We start from the raw sequence: 20,609 nt of genomic DNA on the forward strand, positions 1-20,609 counted from the left end.
AAACTACCAATCTCAGTTCTCCTGAAGGAAAGGGCACCTTAGAGACAGTCTTTATGTTATACCACAGAGTGGGAAAAACTGATGTCTTAGACTGCCATGCTGAGCTCCGTCCCTCAGCTCTCTCCATCCCCAAATTCTCCCCTATTCCAGATACTGCACCAAACCCCCTGGAAATCCTAGGATTGCTAGATCCCCTGGTCGAGGCAAGGGTCTTCCACTACTGTTAGGTGCGAAGTCGTGTCCAACCCATCGTGACCCCATGGACAATGATCCTCCAGGCCTTCCTGTCCTCTACCATTCCCCGGAGTCCATTTAAGTTCGCACCTACTGCTTCAGGGACTCCATCCAGCCACCTCGTTCTCTGTCGTCCCCTTCTTCTTTTGCCCTCAGTCGCTCCCAGCATTAGGATCTTCTCCAAGGAGTCCTTCCTTCTCATGAGGTGGCCAAAGTATTTGAGTTTCATCTTCAGGATCTGGCCTTCGAAGGAGCAGTCAGGGCTGATCTCCTCTAGGACTGACCAGTTTGTTCATCTTGCAGTCCAAGGGACTCGCAAGAGTCTTCTCCAGCACCAGAGTTCAAAAGCCTCAATTCTTTGATGCTCAGCCTTCCTTATGGTCCAACTTTCACAGCCATACATTGCAACTGGGAATACCATAGCCTTGACTAAACGCACTTTTGTTGGCAGGGTGATGTGTCAGCTTTTTAGGATGCTTTTTAGGATTTGCCATAGCTTTCCTCCCCAGGAGCAATGCTCCTTATCACCTGGCTGGCAGGCAGGCGGAGCTTACCTAGTCAAAGAGCAAGGCCCCATGGATGTTGCAGCCATATGTCTATGCCACTTCTTACATGGCCCAGAAGTGACACCATTACATCGGCTGCGTCACAATGACATTCTGTGGTTTGGGGGGATACTCTAAGATAGAAACAAAATTTACTATAGAGTTTTTGTCAAATATCAGAACATTCCCTCAGCATCACTTTGTGACTATATCACTTCTGGGCCACGTTGAAAGTGACAGAGTCATGTTGCTGTGATGTTTGCTGGCCTCCCTCCCATTCCTGGTACATTTCCCCCTCCCCCCATCCCACTAATTGTCAGGAGGGACCTGGTAACCCTAAACATTTCTTGAGCCGGAGTACCAACTGGAATACTAACTATGGCTTGGAATATTTCTGAAGATCTGGGGGGTGGAGCCTGGGGGTTTCATCCCCTCCCCCCACCCTTGTTCTCCTGCTGGCTCATTGTTACACTTGTTTTCCTCTGGAATCATTTTTCCTTTTTTCCCCCTATCCTTAATTTTAGTTATATGATTGTTAAGATAACCTTTTAGTGTTCATTACTGTTCAGTAGTTTGATTGATTGCATTTTTATACCACCCTCCCATACAGCTCAGGGCAGTTTATAATATAGGTTCATAACATACCATTATCACTCCTCTTGTATTTAATAGTAGGCTGGTTAGTCTCCATGAGGATGGCCCAAGGTAACCAATGGGGCCATCCACAAACAAAGTAGGAAAATTTTTTACAGAAATGCCATTAAAGCAGTGGCAATGTTGATGCTATCTTTGAGCTCTTTACACAATAATGTGTTCAGCCTCAATTATATATAGTTTGTTCCCACCCCCACTCCCTGAAACATTTCTTTAGAAAGGCTGAAGAACATTTGACTGGGATTTATAAAAAAAACTTAGGGGAAATTAAAACTACACTTATTATATTCATTTATTAATTTAATTTATATACTACCCCTCACCATGTCTCAGGGAGATTTCAGTCTCATGATCTGTCTCATAGCTAATGGCTGCAAATCAGTGGGGATAAACTATTTAAAATTTGATTTCTTGTTGATTATGATGGAAAATCTCCCAGCTACCACCACAGATATGTAGTGGTTTCTGATATACGTATAGAGACTCTCCACCCAAGTGACCAGTTCAGATAGTAAGTAGTTTATAGTCATTATGGTAGCAATGTGGAGCAATCAGAAGCATTTGTCAGTATTTATGGGACTCTGAAGTGTGGATTTGACTGTATTCCAGTGTCAATGAGTTATGAATTGAGGTATTAAATCCCTTCCCTTTCAACAGTCAAGGAGTGGGGCCACCAGACAAAGTATGAAGTGACAGTAGGCAGCCACAGACTTCTTTTATATCATGCAAGGAGTCTAACCCACTACTTGGAATTTTAAACACTGGCAAAAGTTATTGGATTTTTTTTCAGAGACCTGTTCTATGAGATACAATAAGCAATAAATTCTACCAATTTAACTTTGTGAAATGATGCTACAGCCGCCTAGATTGTTGTCTGGGGCATCATATCCATGAAGACAAAGTTTAGTTGGATTTCTGGATCTAATACCACATGAATTTGTAGTCAAACTGGAAAAAAATGGCTTTACCTCCTCATTAGGTCTGTGTGGAAAATAAAGAACCAAAATGCAATGCAAACCTCACATCTTTAATGCTCTAAATATGCTGGGAGTTCTTCCTGTTTCTTTTGAATGGTTGTAAACCTTTCACAGGTGTTCTGATCCTCCATTGCCTGATTTCATTTTAGCAGCAGCAGGTGGTCAACTTTTTATTTATTTATATTTATTTATTCATTTTTACCTCACTTCTCCCGGCATGCTAACCAGGTAAAAAGAAAGCTTCTGTAAACCCTATTTATGCTAAGGTGGCCAGATGTCCCACCTTTGACGTGGACAGTCCCGCATTTGGAGGCATTTGCCCCACGTCGTGCGGCGTTCTTCAGATGTACCGCGGCGTTCTCCAGAAGGCCCCCGTGCAGGCGCTCTGTTTCCAGGGCAGGGCTTGTGTGGCACCACCATTCCCGCCGCTCTGCTGCCGCCTGCTCGTAACTTCCAACCGAGGTCTATCCACTGGGCTCTTCCCAGACTGCCACTGCTGCCCTTCTTGACTTGAGGCCAGTTGGGGGGGGGCGAGGGCCCATCTGCTGCCGCCGCGCTGCACTGCTCTGCCACCCTTCTGAGGCCAGTCGGGGAGGGGAGGAGGCCGTGGCAGCTCGTCCCACCTTACGGTCCCAGATTTCTGATCACTTTAATTTATGCAATAGTAATTCCAGAGAAGTAGCTCTGTTAATCTGTGGTAGCTATATTAAACAGAAGTCCAGTAGCACTTTAATGATGTAACTAGATTTATTCTACCTGAAAGCAATTGTTCAGATCCAAACTAGATATTATGTCTGACCATGAGTTGAGTTGAGGCACCAACATAACATTGGGGAACCAAAGTTCCCAAGTGTTCCAGGATATGATTCATGGTGTGGGGTAAGGGACCATGGTGTGGGGAAAGGAGATTTACCATTCCTTCCCTTGTTTTCTTTTTTTTGTTTGTTTGTTTTATGTGGCTTTATTGGGGTTTTAATAGGTGTTGTATCCTGCCACGAGCCTTCAGGGAGCGGCAGGGAATAAATCAAATAAACAAACAAACAAATAAATGTTGTTGGCCCAGACTGGATAGCCCAGCCAAGCCTGATAACATCAGATTTCAGAAGCTAAGTAGAGTCGGTCCTGGAGGGGTGGAATGCTAGGGTTGCAACTTAGGGGGATCCAATGGCAAACCACCTCCGGAAGGTCTCTTGCCTGGCAGCCAGATGATTTTAGGATCTCCTGGCTATATTACACACATGCCATATGATAAATAATAAATAAATCCCATGTTGTTTTCCTAAACTGTTTTGGAAAGGCCTGTTTGCCCTACTGAGGGGTTCCATGTTCAGGATTTAGGATACAATGTGATATGCATAAATGCTTGGGCCTCAGCAGAGCCTTTTTATAGAGAGCAGGGTTCCCCAAGGAACCTGTGGAAACCCTGGCACCCACCATACATCACTTGGAACCTACTGATTGCTTTTTTCATTATTGTCCAATCTGCCTTATGTTAAAAATGTATGAAGTAAAAAAAAAACTCAGGTGTATCTGATAAAGTGAGTTCTGACTTGTAAAAGCTTCTGCTGAAATAATGCTATTGTACTCTTTCTGACTCAATAAAGGAAAGCATGGCTCTCATTTTGCATTACCTGAATTAAGGTAATTGTGTTGCAATATTCAAGATCTGTAATGTGCAAGATTCTAAAGCATATGAAGAATATTCATCAGTGGGCATTGGAGGAGATTCGTATTTATCCTAGTTAGAATAGGAACTTCCTGATATTTTTAAATAGTCTCCTCCTATATCCTGACTGGCTCTTTTGGAGACTTCCTGCTCTTTTCCTGCTCTGTTTGCTTCCAGAACTCTTCTTAATACAACTATTTTATTCTCAGGGCTGCACACTCTTGCATATTTAAACTCTGTCAACATGGTTCTGGGCCCAGCATGGCATTCAGGTTGCAAAATAGGTAATTTTTGATAGGCAAATGAGAAGTCAAGAAAATTGCAGTTTTATGCAATACTTTTTGTTACTATCTACTGGATAGGCTTACTAAAGACAACTACCTGATCTGGAAGGAGAAAATGAAAAGTCACATGCTGCAGATGGGACTTGGCATGCTGTTAAAGTCCCCAACTCAAAGATGACCAACAGGCAGGAAAGAGGATGTAGGATTCTGCTAACAAGAAGGCAAGAGGAGCCCTGATCAAAGATTTTACTGACAGACATTTTGAGAGTCATGCAAATGCAGACAGCAAAAGCAGTCTGGTCATAATTAAAATGGCTGCAGGGTAATTCATTTCTGAAAAAACAATTCAATTTGCAAAAGAGACTCTTCAGCATTAAAATTCCAGAGAAAGGATGCATGCTCCTAGAAGTGCAGTTACCTGGGAAATCAAATAGCACTGCTACTTACCTACATAACAGGTTATCCACCAAAGATGCCAGAAAGACACCATACGGACAACCTAAGCATGAACCAACTGAAGGTTTTTTGGTTAAAAGCCTATGCCTATATTCCTAAGGATCAAAGCAAGGAATCAAAGCAAGATGGGCATGAGAACCAAGCAAGGAATTTTAGTAGGATATGACTTAGGATATAAAGGATACAGAATCCAATCATTGAAAATATAAAGATCTGTAATGCAGTCTTCATAGACAAGAAGGGAAAACCTACAAATACAGAAAAGGTGAACATCAAAGAATCCACACCAGTAGAAGTAAACAAAGTACAGCAGCCAAAAGCAGTGCAACTGAGGACCATGAACTTTGCAGATGAAGCACCAGCAGAACCCCAAGAACCCAAAGGGGATGTAAAAGCTAAGATCAGAAGATCAACTAGATCAAATAAGGGAGTATCACCTACAAGACTGTCGTATTTACCTAAATCACAGTCTGTGGCAGAACCTTCTACAAGGGAAGACATAGAGAAGATGTCCAATAGCCAAGCAGAAAAGTGAAAGAAAACTGCAGAAGACAGAACTGGAGCTCTGATTGAGAAGCAGACATGGAGACTCCAGGCAAGACAGCAGCAGAACGCTCCTGGGTATTCCGGGAAGAATCCCAGAAGACTTTTCAGAAGAAGATGAACCTGAAGGACTATGCACACTAGATCTTGAGAAGGGAGGGCTGGAATTTGCAAGGCGTGTACTGTGCATGATTCAAAAGTATATGAAACATATCTAACAGGGAGCTTCATATGGTGAATTTATTGTTTTAATACTTTTATTGTATTTTAAACTGAATTTTAAAATGTTGTAAGCCACCCCAACCCTGTTCACAGAGAGGGGCGGTCAATAAATTTTAAAATAAATAAATGTGTATTCTCTTAATAAAAACTATTTTATTCTTTTTAATTATTCTTTTAAGCAGTTTGGTGCTTTATTCCCTTTGCATATTTAATTACCCTTTTGAAGATTGCCATAAGTTAGCAATGACTTGAAGACAAGTAACACACACATTCTTTCTTATATGGCTTCTTCCACAGGTGTATGAGTGAGTTTCACATGTCATGCATGGGTGTTGTATTTTTAACAAATTGGGTTCATATGAAAATCCATTTGGATTTTCAAAAACAGTCATCTATTGAGCTATGTAATTCTTTATTTTGTTTGGTTGTATGTCTCGGTTCCCACTTTTCAAGCAGGCCCTGGGCAGTTCACAATCATCAAATTAAAACATTACAATTACAATTAAAACATTACTGAAACCTTTAAAAGGTGTGGCCTGTAGTCAGACAATCAGCCAAACAACTGGAGGGGACAGCTAGAGAGGACTGGTAACAAAAGGGGACCAGTTTATCACTGACCCTAGAAGGTGATAAGGCACATAGACTCTTAAGAGAACCAAGTTTAGAAAGGTGAGGCTTGGGGATGGGTGGGTTCTAGTTTTCATTAGTTTTGGATCTCTAAGTTAATAAGTAAAATGTCATCACCATGATCCCCCAGGAAACAACTGATGTTCTTACTACATTGGAGGAAAGGCATGGTGATTTTCATTTCCAAATTGGGGACCATCAAACAAAAGTCCAGTACAGAGATTAGGTATGTCTTTTACTGATATCAATAAGAGAAGCTCCTGGGGAAAAGATGTGAACTCAAAATGTTTTAGAGGTGGTATTTGGTGCTCTGGTATGAGAGCAGCTCTTCAAAGTCCAAGGTACCCTTTAAAATAAGGGACATCTGGCAATCCTAAATGTGTCTCAGGATGGCTGGATGTGCTGTGATATGTAAATCAAACCAAAGATGATTTCTCCTCCTCCCCCCCTCCAGTTTCCAAGCACACTTAAATTTAGTGTCTCAGAAGCATTTCATTTAGGCTTAATAAAAGTTATGATGTGTTGATTAAATACCAGCTGATGGCTGAAAGAGTATTCAGTAAAGTTTATAGGGCTGCAGACTGTAAATTTTGTTGCCACCTAATTATTTGGTCTGACTTTAGTATCCAGTAACAGAACCTAACCCATGCATAAGGGGACAGGGAGGGGAAAGTCAGCAGGGAGGGTGGCCTGGAATGCCGTGCCCTGTATTATAGTCCTGCATCTAATCGGCAAGTGAAGGATGCTGAAGCCTTCATTCCCAGCAGGGACACAATGAACTTTTATTTATTTATTGTCCTATTTATCAGTGGGCAGGTGCAGATTATGCTTTTATAACATTGCCAACAGAAGGCAAAGGTGACCATCCTCGGGATCCTTATCTAGCAGCAAGCCCCACTGCATACACTGTGCCTTACCTGAGAGTAAACAGGCATAGGTGTGAGCTGTAGTATTGTGCTTACATTCTCCAGAAGAAGAAGAAGAAGAAGAAGAAGAAGAAGAAGAAGTTGGTCCTTATATGCTGCTTTTCCCTACCCAAAGGAGTCTCAAAGCAGCTTACATTCACCTTCCCTTTCCTCTCCCCACAACAGGCACCCTGTGGGGTGGGTGAGGCTGAGAGAGCGCTGATATCACTGCCTGGTCAAAATAGCTTTATCAGTGCTGTGGCGAACCCAAGATCACCCAGCTGGTTGCATGTGGGGGAGCAAGACATCCAACCCAGCTCACCAGATTAAAAGTCTGCACTACACCAAGCTGGCTCTCCTACACCAAGCTGGCTCTGCAACTTTTTACAATTAAAGAGCTAAACCACATCAAAAGTCAGAGCAAAATATCATTAAAGAGCCAGGCTAGTATAACTTAAAACATACAATATTACTGACCATTCATATGTATCCTATTTCTGCAGCCCAAACACTGGTTGCTGAGAATGCTTTATTAGTAAATGACATGCACTAGGTCTCATGTCTGCAGGATTACCCCACACAACTGCATTAATGTTCAGGCATAAATCTATACATGGTTCATACTTGGAATACTAGGAATTGTTTGTCTGTTTAATTCCTCATACTGTAACATAGGAGCCCTTTAGTCCCATCAAAAATTTTGCCTCCATTTTCCTTACTAGCTATTCTAGTATTCTAGCTGCATCTCCAATGTACATGAACTCAAAGAGCCATATCTGGTTTCATACTGAGCCACATTTGACCCTTGAGCCATAGGCGGTAGAAATCTAACTCCTATGTCACACAGATAGTACAAAGAGGTAGACGGGGGGAAGGAAACAATATTTCTTGACTAGCGCAGCTGCCATCACATATGGGAAAGAAAACAGAAAATGCCTGCAACTGAGGAGGGGAGAGAGCTTCAGCCCTGTTGTGTATGAACCATAAGGGGAATTGCAGTTATTCTTGTCAAGGCACAGCAGTGTTCCTACAGTAATAAAATAATTCCCTGTGAAAAGACTTTTTAACAGAAGCTATGGGCATGGGGCAATTGGGAGTTCACATGGGAACATGCTTCTTCTATGGCATATTATGCCAGCGGTTTGGCCATTGGCAATCCTTTAGACAAGCACTGCAGATAAAGGGAGATTGTGGAAGAACTTGGGCAATGCGGCCCACACTCTCCACATGAAGCCATTCCAAGGAATATTCTCCCTGCCTTTCTGAAGGACTTCTCTCATTCTTTTGGTTTAACAATAAATCACCACATTGGCTGTGCCATGCTGGGTGAGGGAGAAGTTCACATGTTATATCATCGATGCCGGAATACAAGGGACAGCCATTCAATGGCTGATCTCCTTCCTCTAGGATCGTGGACAGAGGGTTGCAATAGGAGAGAAAACATCAGACCGCCGGCAACTTACTTGTGGAGTCCCACAAGGAGCGGTCCTCTCTCCTATCCTATTCAACATCTTCATGCGCCCTCTCGCACAACTGGTACAGAAGTTTGGGCTGGGTTGCCATCAATATGCAGATGATACCCAGCTCTTCCTCCTGATGGATGGCCGCCCTGACTCTCCCCCAGAAGCATTAGCCAGCTGCCTGGAAGCAGTGACGAGATGGCTCAAGCAGAGTCATCTGAAGCTCATTCCTTCAAAGATGGAGTCCTGTGGCTGGGTAGGAAGGGCCCATGTGAGGAAGCGTGTCTGCCTGCCCTGAATGGTGTGCAGCTCTCTACGACTCACCCCACCAGGAATCTAGGCATGATTCTGGACGCTTCCCTCACAATGAAAGCCCAGATCACAAAGGTAGCGCGGCTGGCATTCTACCATCTCTGCCAAGCCAAACTACTAGCGCCCTACCTGGCCCCGGAACACCTATCCACAGTGAACCATGCAACGGTCACCTCTAGACTGGACTTTTGTAACTCGCTCTACGCAGGCCTGCCCTTAGCCTTGACCCGGAAACTACAGCTGGTTCAAAATGCGGCGGCCAGGATCCTCACAGCAACACCATGGAGGTCTCACATCCGGCCTATTCTCCACCAGCTGCAATGGTTACCAGTTGAATTCCGGATCAGACTAAAGGTTCTGGTAATTACCTTCAAGGCCATACGCGGTCAGGGCCCAGTGTACCTGAGGGATCGCCTCCCCGCCTATGCCCCAAAAGAGCTCTGCGCTCCACCGCCACCAACCAGCTAAGGATCCCTGGCCCTAAAGAAGCCTGTCTGGTCTCGACCAGGGCCAGAGCATTCTCTGTTCTGTCCCCCACCTGGTGGAACGAGCTCCCGGAGGAGATCAGGGCCCTGACAGAGCTTAAACAGTTCCGCAGGGTCTGCAAAAAGGAGCTCTTCCGCCAGGCATTTGGCTGAGACCAGACGTAATCAACAGTGACCGAAGGGCCCCTGCTCCCCCCCCGCCCTCCCTCAGAATTCCACCAATATGCTCTAGACCTGTTTGTATTGTTGCACTGTTGTATTGTTATATTGTTTATACTGTCACATTGTTATATGGTTACAACTATTATCTATTATTATTATAAGGTTATTCACATGTTTTTATAGACCGTTTTATGTATTGTTCCTTGTTCTTATGTAAACCGCCTTAAGCCTCCGGGGAGGGCGGTATATAAATATAATAAATAAATAAATAATAAATAATAAATAAATCAATATACTGTTTACGTGGTCACTGTAACTGTCATGCGCCTGACAGTCCATGCAGACTTGATATAAGGGTGGCAACAGTAAGGTGGAAGTGTTCAGAGAAAGAGTGAACCTGTACCGACAGCTGTTTTCATCTGTCCTGCCACCACAGTTCCTTTCAAACTTCCATCTTGCCAAGTGCCTCTGAGGCTTCCTAGAGCCTTCCTTCTGTTATGGTTCCCAATGGTTGTTGCCTGGTAAGCTCAGCAACTTTGCATGATTTGGGACCCTGAGTGTGAATGGGGTGGATGAAGGAAATATTTCAATGGGGACATTCCTGAGAGCCATGCCACGGCTTCAGTCTTTTCAGAAATACCACAAATTGTGCACCCACATCTAGGGCTTCCCATGGCCAGTTAATTAGTTGAGTGGTTGCCATCACCAACCCACCCTGGAAGTAATAGCAAAGACTTGTCAAGAAATGGGTTCCTGTAGGTGAAAAGTGTACTGTGATCTACTCTGCTGTGTCAAGCCTTTCTTCAACAGAACTCAAAATAATTGTGCTGTTGTTTGATAGGTAGCAAAATTCATGGTAGGCCATTAAATCAATGACAGTATAATGTGGAACATTGCAGATTAAAAAAAAAAAAGGCCAGCTAGTTCACAAAGAGAAGCCATTGGCAAGGATTCCTCCAGAGTGCCTAATGGATTTGATTTGTGGGAAGGAAGGCTGATGTGTGTAAAAAAGAACAGATATCAGGAAGACAAGAATGAAAGAGGGAAAGATCAGCAAAAGAGAATTAGTGAGAGAAGAGAAAGGGCTGAGTATGGGAAGAAAGAAGCTGACATCCAGCCGAGCAGTTTACCGAGATATCCCAGAACCAGCTCTTTTAGTTGCTATTCTGGTGCTGTTTATCACCACGCTGATGAAGTGCCTCTAAATCAGGAAGAGGCACAGCTATTTCTATCAATTCAGAACACCACATATTGATTATTGCATTAAAAAGGTGAAATTTTGACCTTTCTATCTTTCATTTAACCGTGATGCAAGGAAGAGCCAATCTTGGAAGTTTTCCATTTTTAACTTTGTCGTGTTTGAAGTAGACATCTCACAAAGAGACACCATGTTCGGCATCATAAGCTGTATTCTAGGATGATTGGGAACCAAGGTCTACTTTTGTAGCTTAATACATTGTAATCTATTCATGTCTCACATTGAGAGTTCCAGTCTGCAGAGGGAACACACAAGGGCTGTGCATATAATATAAGTTGTCTGTTGAAAATTTAAGAGGTTCTTAAATGGTGTAGACCTTGGGGCCCTCCCATAGTTGGTGGATAGATTTCATTCAGCTCACGTTAGCTCTGCTGTAGACTATGATCACCTTGAATTTATTTATGTATGCAGAAAATATCCAAGGGGTTTTGGTCTCCTCCTGTTTCCCACAAGCTGGGGTCACTGATGGTGCAATATGTGCTTCTATGAATTGTGATTTGATCCAATGTGGTGTAGTGGGTAAGAGCAGTGGACTCGAATCCAGAGAAGCGAGTTTGGTTCCTCATTCCTCCACATGCAACCAGCTGGGTACCCTTGGGGTAGTCACAGTTCTCTTAGAGCTATTCTTACAGAGTACTTGTCTCAGAGCTCTCTCAGCCCCCACAGAGTGTCTATCATGAGGAGAGAAGGGAAAGATGTTTTAAGGCACTTTCAGACTCCTTTGGGTAGTGAAAATCAGGGTATAAAAATCCAGCTCTTCTTCTTCTTCTGAATACTACTTCAGCATATCCATGGTACAGTGGTAGTGCTTACAAGGATAGCTTTTTTTCAGCAAAAAATAAAGAGTACCTGCTGATACAAGGCTTAATTTTAACTTGTTCATCTTCAGATCACCCTTGAGCACATAAATCTGCTAAATTTTAAATATTTACCAGATGAATAAGTTTTATATATAAGAATATATATATATAAGAATATATATATATATAAAAGAATATATATATATATATATATATATATATATATATATGTATATTCCATACTTATCCTCTCACATACCTCAAGTCACAAAGGTTTTCTTTATTTCTGTGAGTTCCAGATGTACAGAGAACTCTTTTTGGCTTATCCTTCCCCACTGAATTTGGGTATGACTCTTGAGAAATACATTCAGTGACACAACTGGGCATCCAGTAAAACGGATATCTGTTTAACACATATATTTCCATAAGCTTCTAGTTACTGGAGAAGACGTATCAAAATGGCACGGCCATGAATATCTGGTACAAGCAAAATTGCATGCGGTCTAGTCACTGGCAGCTCAGTCCTAACCTTGTACTGCTGACACTGGTATAACCCTGTGAAAACATGACAGGGCGGGGGGAGCGGGGGAGGCAGCTTTTTTACCAGTGAAATATTACACAGTTTCAAGAGGCAGGAGATAGGCTCAAGGGTCTTAGGATACTGATTCAGCCCAGTTGCTCACCCATGCAATCCCAGTTCTATATCAGCCTACCTTCAGCTATCCTGGGGTATCTTTGAATTTCAGTATTGTCTCCAAGCTACACTGGTGATGTGGCACTTAGTGACTACCGAAGAAGAAGAAGAAGAAGAAGAAGAAGGAGAAGGAGAAGGAGAAGGAGAAGGAGACGGAGACGGAGACGAAGACAAAGAAGAAGGAGAAGGAGAAGGAGAAGGAGAAGGAGAAGGAGAAGGAGAAGGAGAAGGAGAAGGAGAAGGAGAAGGAGAAGGAGAAGGAGAAGAAGACGGAGAAGGAGAAGGAGAAGGAGAAGGAGAAGAAGACAAAGAAGAAGAAGAAGAAGAAGAAGAAGAAGAAGAAGAAGAAGAAGAAGAAGAAGAAGAAGAAGAAGAAGACGGAGAAGAAGAAGAAGAAGAAGACGGAGAAGAAGACAAAGAAGAAGAAGAAGAGTTGGTTCTTATATGCCGCTTTTCTCTACCCGAAGGAGGCTCAAAGCGGCTTACATTCACCTTCACTTTCCTCTCCCCACAACAGACACCCTGTGAGGTGGGTGAGGCTGAGGGAGCCCTGATATCACTGCTGGGTCAGAACAGCTTTATTAGTGCTGGGGCGAGCCCAAGGTCACCCAGCTGGTTGCATGTGGGGGAGTACAGAATCGAACCCGGCAGGTTCCCTGCTAGAAACGGCTCCGTTGAGTATGAACAGGCACACCCATTTTAAGAAGTACTAATAAAACTAGTATTACCTTTACACTGATTATATTATAGAACTGTGCTGCTTACCCAGGGAGCAGGGCTTTGGATAGTTTGTTATTTAGCAGCCACACCACACAAGGATGTAGTTTGGAATAGGAAAACTATTCAAAATCTCAAGAATCTCATCTTCTATTTATAAAAGGAGGGGGAAAGCAAGTTAATAGTCCTCAGGGCTGCCCAGAAAAGGTGATCTCAGGATAACTTGTATTCAGTGTCATGAATGGATCTTAGTCCTTTTCTCAATTAGACCGTTTATGCACTGGGAACTTCACTGCCCCAGCTCTCATGCAGGAGCACAGATTAGGGGTGGATGACGTGCACTGGGCCAAATGCTGCCCCGTGTGGGTGCAGGAAGAGGTTGGGCAACATGCCATGACTAAAACTCCAGCCTGCAGCCTGGCATGAAACCTCCAGTGCATAAACGGTCTTAGTGAAAACAATAAACAATCTGCATAATTTATATGTCATATGGTCGTCTTTTCTTAGTGCCAATTTGGGCGGGGGGGGGGTTATAACCAGCTATACCAAAACTGCCAAATAAGAATAGTGGGGTGGGAAACAAAGAAAGACATGAACTGGACTTTGACATATTCAAGTTCCACATGCAAAGAAGTGATTTCTTTTATCCTTGACACATAACAATGAGCACGGCTAACAGACAAGTGTCTTGCTTTAGAGGAAGGTGCCCTCATTAGCAGAAGAGATCTCTGGAACTATAGAATTGCACTCTGGGTTATTTTTTTTCTAGCTATTGATAATTCTGAAGCAGATGAATAGGAAGATAGAGCAGTCTATATATACAAGGAGAAGTGGCAGCCAGCCTACTAGGTAAACCTAGAGCACCAGACTGAAAGCTGCACCAAAAGGGATGTGAGTGTCCTGCATAGTGCTGGGGGTTGGACTAGATGACCTATGAGACCCCTTCCAACTCTATTATTCTGTGATTCTATGATTCTGTGATTCTAGGTGTGTGGCGCCTCATAGAATCATAGAATCATAGATTTGAAAGGGATCTCCAGGGTCACCTAGTCCAACCCCTGGCATTATGCAGGAACTCACAACTACCTGCCCACTCACAGTGACCCCAATTTCATGCCCAAGTGATCCCCCTTTATTGGCTGGAATAGAAGTTTGGACTTAAGTGTCTTGTAGAATCTCCAGGTCTGCCAGCTGGCAGGTCTGCCATAGCTGCCACGATGGAATACAGAGCCACTTGTAAGATGATATCTATTTTATTTTTACATTGTATTCACCCTTTCCAGTGATACAATAATCTTTTTGAAATATGGTGACCAAAACTGTACACAGCATTCCAAATGCAGCTACAGCATGGATCTATAAGAGGATATACTGGCAATTTGATTAATTTCTCTCCTAATGATCCCTACCACAGAAGGTGACTTCCATTGATCCAAGGTACCTTCTCTAATTTGTCACCGGCAGTTTTGAGCCACTCAGTGCATATGGTTATTTCTTTCTGCAATTAGAACAGGCTTTCTCAACCAGGGTTTTGTGAAAACCTGGGGTTTCGTGATGGTTCTGAAAGCGTTTCCCGAATGGATGAGGGTTAATTTTTTAATATATATTTTTAAATTCTTAAACATTTATCAGGTGATATGGCCATATATCAGGGGTAGTCAAACTACGGCCCTCCAGATGTCCATGGACTACAATTGTCCATGGACATCTGGAGGGCCACAGTTTGACTATCCCTGCCATATATGATCATGTTAACCCCCCCCCCAAGGCCAATGATGGGCCTGGAAGGGGTGGGGCGGGGAGGAGCCCCAAGAGGGCATGTGCACAGTTATTCTTCCTAACCGTATTCCCCATGATCACACCAGTTCTGGGGTTTCTCTAAGCCTGAAGAATGTTTCAGGGATTTGTCAATGGTAAAAAAGTTGAGAAAGGCTGGGCTAGACCATTAAGAAACTTCATGGTTGCTTTGCAGAATCTAGCAATGGCAAAGAAACTCTGTCTCTCTCTCTCTGGCTTTGAAATCCCTATAGAGCAGCGGTTCTCAATCGCCGTAACCTCGTGACCCCAACTGCAGCAGCGGCAGGGGGGGCGTGCGCATGCATGCAGGTACGATCCTGTCTAAGTCTATTTGCCTCTTTGTTCACTCCTTGCCATGAGAGGTGGTTCAGGTATTCTAGAAGAAAGGAGAGAGAGAGACAGATTTGGTTCATTCAGAGAATCAGACTGGCTGGCCCTTCTGCCATACCACCCAAAAATGATGTTGGGCCCGTCTTTATAAAGAGAAGAAGGAAACACTCTTTTATTTATTTGTCTGTTTTATTTTACTCTATTTAATTTTTAATTTTAATTTTTATTATTTATTTACTTATTAATACAAGAAAGGAATAGGTAATGGTAAAGAATCACAATTGTGTACATTTTGGCCTTAACATCTCTATCCTGAAATTTGATACTTATTTTCTGTCGATGTTCCAAAATGTGATTATTTCTCTTTGCGGACCAGGCAGAAAGCATTCCCAACGTTGCAGGAAGTCTTCCGGAGGTTCCCTGTGAAGCAAGCTTGTTCTGTTTGGATTTTCAAAAGAAATATACTCAAACATCCATACAAGATCTGAGTTTACTCAACCACATAAAAAATGATAAATACATCTATTGTAAATATAAGGAATCACTATAGCAACTGAACAGAATCTAATAAGGATGAAGTGACATGGGGGGCCCTAAGGAACCCATAAGTTGAGCTGCAAAACAATATTAAAAATCATTACAAATATTTATTAAACAAAGTGTACTGATACAATATATTAAAAACAACACATATCTAAATGCACATGATAGAACAGACCAAATGCATTTCGACCCTCAGTTGTCAAATTATTGTCTTCTTCAGTGGTCAAAAGAGCCTCTTGTGGCGCAGAGTGGTAAGACAGCCGTCTGAAAGCTCTGCCCATGAGGCTGGGAGTTCGATCCCAGCAGCCGGCTCAAGGTTGACTCAGCCTTCCATCCTTCCGAGGTCGGCAAAATGAGTACCCAGCTTGCTGGGGGGTAAACGGTAATGATTGGGGAAGGCACTGGCAAACCACCCCGTATTGAGTCTGCCATGAAAACGCTAGAGGGCGTCACCCCATGGGTCAGAGATGACTCGGTGCTTGCACAGGGGATACCTTTACCTTTACCTCAGTGGTCAAATTATTGTGTGAAATGCTCTTTTGTACATGATCAAAATCTAAAGGCTTGCTGCATGGCAAAGAAAAATCCTGAAAAAATAAATGTTTAAAACATGTTAGAATGAGCATATATTTGAAGGGATGTCTAATTTAATATATTTTTTATTTATTTTATATATTTGATTTACATAAACATGATGGTAACTTATTGTTAGGTGTAGGTCCGACTAGTGTTTCTAAAGTATCCGATTTGGAGCACATCTTCTAAAATATATAATATCTGAGGCCACCGCTTTATACAGAAGATGGAAATAAACTTATACAATTCAAAAATTAAAAATTCCCATATTTCAAACAGAATATCTCCAGACATACTTTTTTTCAGACATGCTTTTGCCTAACTTTACCGATGGCTCGACATGATTAAAGCCGATACAAGGATATCCATGAACCAGCTAAAAGAAGGAGTCAGAGACAGGGGCGCATGGCAAAGACTTTCCTATAGAATTGCCGAGGGTTCGACATGACTGAACATATAACATCCTCATCAACATCAAGAGTTCATTTCCATGTGTGCCAGGAAAGCTTTGTCATTCCAAGGGGGAAGGGGTCTCCCTACCAGACTGCCGCCTAGTGTTTGAGCTAGGGAAGGTTGCCCCGCCTCTTCCTGCTCCTGCATAGGGGAGCTTTGGCCCATTGCACCTCATGTGCTCCGGACATATGCTCCCACATGGCAGCTGGGGCAGCAAGGTTCTGCCGTGTTGTGCGGCAGCATGGCCCATTTTCATTTTTTGTTTGTTTGTTTAAGAATGTGGTATTGGGTACCAACACAATACAGCATTTTTAAACCAAAAATATATGCCCCGGGCCAGCTTGGCATTTTTTTGTCCCCTCTGGGATGCCATACCCGGGTGAGAATGGGGAGAAGCTGAGCCAAGATGGCCTGACGCTTCCCTTCTGGACAGCCCTGGCCCAACAGGCGCTATGCAGGCCTACCCTTAACTTTGATCCAAAAAGTACATCTGGTCCAGAAAGCAGGGTCCCCACAGCAACACCATGGAGGTCCCACATCCAGCCCATTCTCCAACAATTGCACTGGTTACCAGTCAAATTCTGGATCAGGCTGAAAGTTTTGGTAATTACCTTCAAGACCATATGCGGTCTTGGCCCAGTGTACCTGAGGGACGACCTTTCCGCCTACACCCCTCAATGAGCTCTGCACTCCACCCCCTCCAACCGGCTAATCATTTCTGGCCCCAAGGAAGTCTGTTTGACCTCAACCAGGGCCAGAGCTTTCTCTGTCCTGGACCCCACCTGGTGGAACAAGCTCCCAGAGGAGATCAGGGCCCTAATGGAACTAAAACAGTTCCACAGGGCCTGCAAAAGGGAGCTCCTCTACCAGGCAAAAAAAATGTGTTCCCTTGCCATGGGGCAACTGAGGGCCTGAGTTGGGCCATGCCTTGGGACAGCCCCAGGCCAGCTCAAAAATCATGCAGAACCAGCAATTTGCCCTGTCACCAGATGAGCAGTGAGTTGGGGCAAATTCCTGGTATGGTAAAGGTCCATCTGAGGTGAATCTGTAACTGTCATTTAGTGGTTCCTTACAGCTCTTGGATTTCATGATAGAATAAAAAAAATTAGGAAGCTTTTCAGTAGAGTAACACATGCATTTTGAGGCTAGATTACCTACTAGACAGAATCAAGTTTACTTTTAGCCTATCACAAGTTACTGAATTTAATGTCTTTCCTGTGCTAAAAGAAATTCAGGTGACTGAGTATGACTGTTCCTTTTACTAATGGTAACTAAAAATCAAGAGATTTATTGGAGAGACCTTCTAAGAGTTATCTTACTACAAGCAAACAAGTCGTACAGACTTATTGGTTTATGAGTGCTATCAGTCATACTAGATATTTACTCACATCAGCCTGTGCTATTGGACTGCAACAAGGCCTGGAGGATTTGCTCTTAACAGGTCATGGTGGAATTTAACCATAAAAACACTAGGAAGAAAAACGGTAGACTGATTCACAGCCAAAGTCTTTTTGGTGGGAACAGAACTCATTAAGCCTATGCAGTTTTATAGCGCTTGCCACGTCCCAGGGTAGCATTTACAAGTGACAATCACCTATGTGCTTCTCAATAAACCGTGAAAACACAAATTAATATCTACACATTCAGGATCCACCCACCTCTCTTCCCAGATGCCTCATTCTTTGTCAGGCACTTCTGTGCCTTTAATAGCTGTAGCAAAAGGCACATTCCGTTAGGTATAGCTTTCCTGGCATGGAGATGGGAGCATCTTTCAGCTTTCCTTGAAATCTGTACAGGAAAGTCTGAGTTGGCTCTGCTTCAAGCCTCCACATGTTAAGTTGAAGGCTGGAACACAGTTAACAAGGGTACACCTTTGTAATTACAGGCATTTCCCTGCCCCATGCTGCAGTTCCACTCAAATAGCCTATATTCAGACCTTCAAATGAATATGTGAAAACTACAGCAGGGGGTTCTTGCAAAATCCACCCCCATGAACACCTCTGAACACTCTGTACAAGGTTTGTTGTCTGCAAGGGAGTATAGTTATAGCAGAACACTTCTCTTCGGCATTTCTGCCTGTCACACCCTTAATTCAAAGCACAGAAGTCCGAGCTAGGAAAAAATGCTACCACTCTCATTTCAAATCTCATACCCACTTGGAGGAGGAGGAGGAGGAGGAGAATGGCAACCATGACAAATTGTCACTGTAAGGTATCTGACTGGTAGATCTAACCAATTCAAGATCTAGCCATGTTCTTGGGATATCACAGATGTATCTTTGCAGGACTCCTGCTCTTCCAAGCACCACTGTCTTCTGGAACTAAACTGATGATAGCTGACTGAGTAATAATATCAGTACTCTCTCAATGTCACCTACCTCACAGGGTGTCTGTTGTGGGGAGAGGAAAGGGAAGGTTATTGTAAGCCACTTTGAATCTCCTGGTAGAGAAAAGCAGCCTATAAAACCAACTCTTTTTCTTCTATTACTTCTATTTGCTCACTGCCCAAAATGTCCAGGTGTTTCTTGAAACATCTAGGCACTGCTCCAAATGTCCCAATGACAACTTGCAAAAAGGACATTGTCTTTTCCCAGAGGCACCCTAACGTTATTTGTAGGTCTTTCTTGATCTCCACCCGTTCTTTCTTTTCTATTCTGCTCTCTCCTGGGATTGCAATATCTACGATCCAAACCCTATTTCTCCTTTTCTCTGTAGTTGTGATGTCAGGAATGTTATGTTCCAGGTGTCTGTTTGTAATCATAAGTCACCAAGAATTATTATTATTGCTGTTGTTGTTATTATTATATAATAACTTTATTCTTTATAGTCTGCCCTTCCTGGTGGGACGATGATGTTGTTGTTGATGATGATGATGCCCTGTACGCATAATGCAATCTGATTACTGCATAGAAAACTCTGTTGAATAATTCAGTTTTGCATATTTTCTGGAAAGCCAGGAGAGTGGGAGCCTTCTTGACTTCCTCTGGTAGACCATTCCCATAAAGTGGAGGTCACAAGATGTATTGGAAGTTGTTGATTTTGCCATTTTGCAGGTTGGCTGGCTGGAGGCCCTGCTCAAATGAGCAAAGTTGTTATGATGGAACATAGTGGGAGAAGTGGTCATGCAAATATGAAAGATAGCCAGCCTGCTAACTGATGGAAAGTCAAAGGAGTGGCTGCAATGTTCTGTACAAACTGGAGCTTTTGAGTTGATTTTGCAGGGAGACCAATATAAAGTTGATGCCCATTCCACACACATTGGATAATGCACTTTCAATGTACAAGTATATTTTTCTGTTTCGCACAGAAAAATTCAGCTGCAAAAGCCAGATCAGTTTTATTAAAGTAGGGGGCATTTTTCAAGTTATACTGAGTTGAAAGAAAGCATTTTCTGATTTGGTTTCCAATCCTTAACTGGAAGGGAGTTCTGGTCCACCAAGGTCATGACTGTCTACTCAGATAGACAACACCTCTCCATGGTCTCAAGCAGAGGTTTTTCACATCTCTTACTCCCAAATCTTTTAACTGGTGATTCCAAGTATGGAACCTGGGATCTTCTGGAGATTCAGGTTTAAATCCCAGTTCAGTGAGGAAGCTTCCTGTGTTAACTTCTGAACACTAGATTACACACTTGGGTATCTATCATAGATTTCTGACATAGTATAATGATTTTAAGAAGTTGGTCTTTCTGCACTTCTGAGGACTGGCATTTGATCCTGGCTGGACAGTGAGGTCAAAGTTAGTATCTCTGAGGTTGCCAGTTCAGCACCCAGTACTTGTGCAGGACCACACACAGCTGGAGTTCCCCAGAGTTAAAAATCCCATCACTACTCTGTATTTACCTTTGTTGGTGCTACGATGCTTTCCTTACTTCTTATGATCAATAACTCATCTGAATCTGATGATAAAA

The sequence above is a fragment of the Paroedura picta genome, chromosome 8 (genome assembly GCF_049243985.1).
Source record: "Paroedura picta isolate Pp20150507F chromosome 8, Ppicta_v3.0, whole genome shotgun sequence".
In the NCBI taxonomy this organism is placed as follows: domain Eukaryota; kingdom Metazoa; phylum Chordata; class Lepidosauria; order Squamata; family Gekkonidae; genus Paroedura; species Paroedura picta.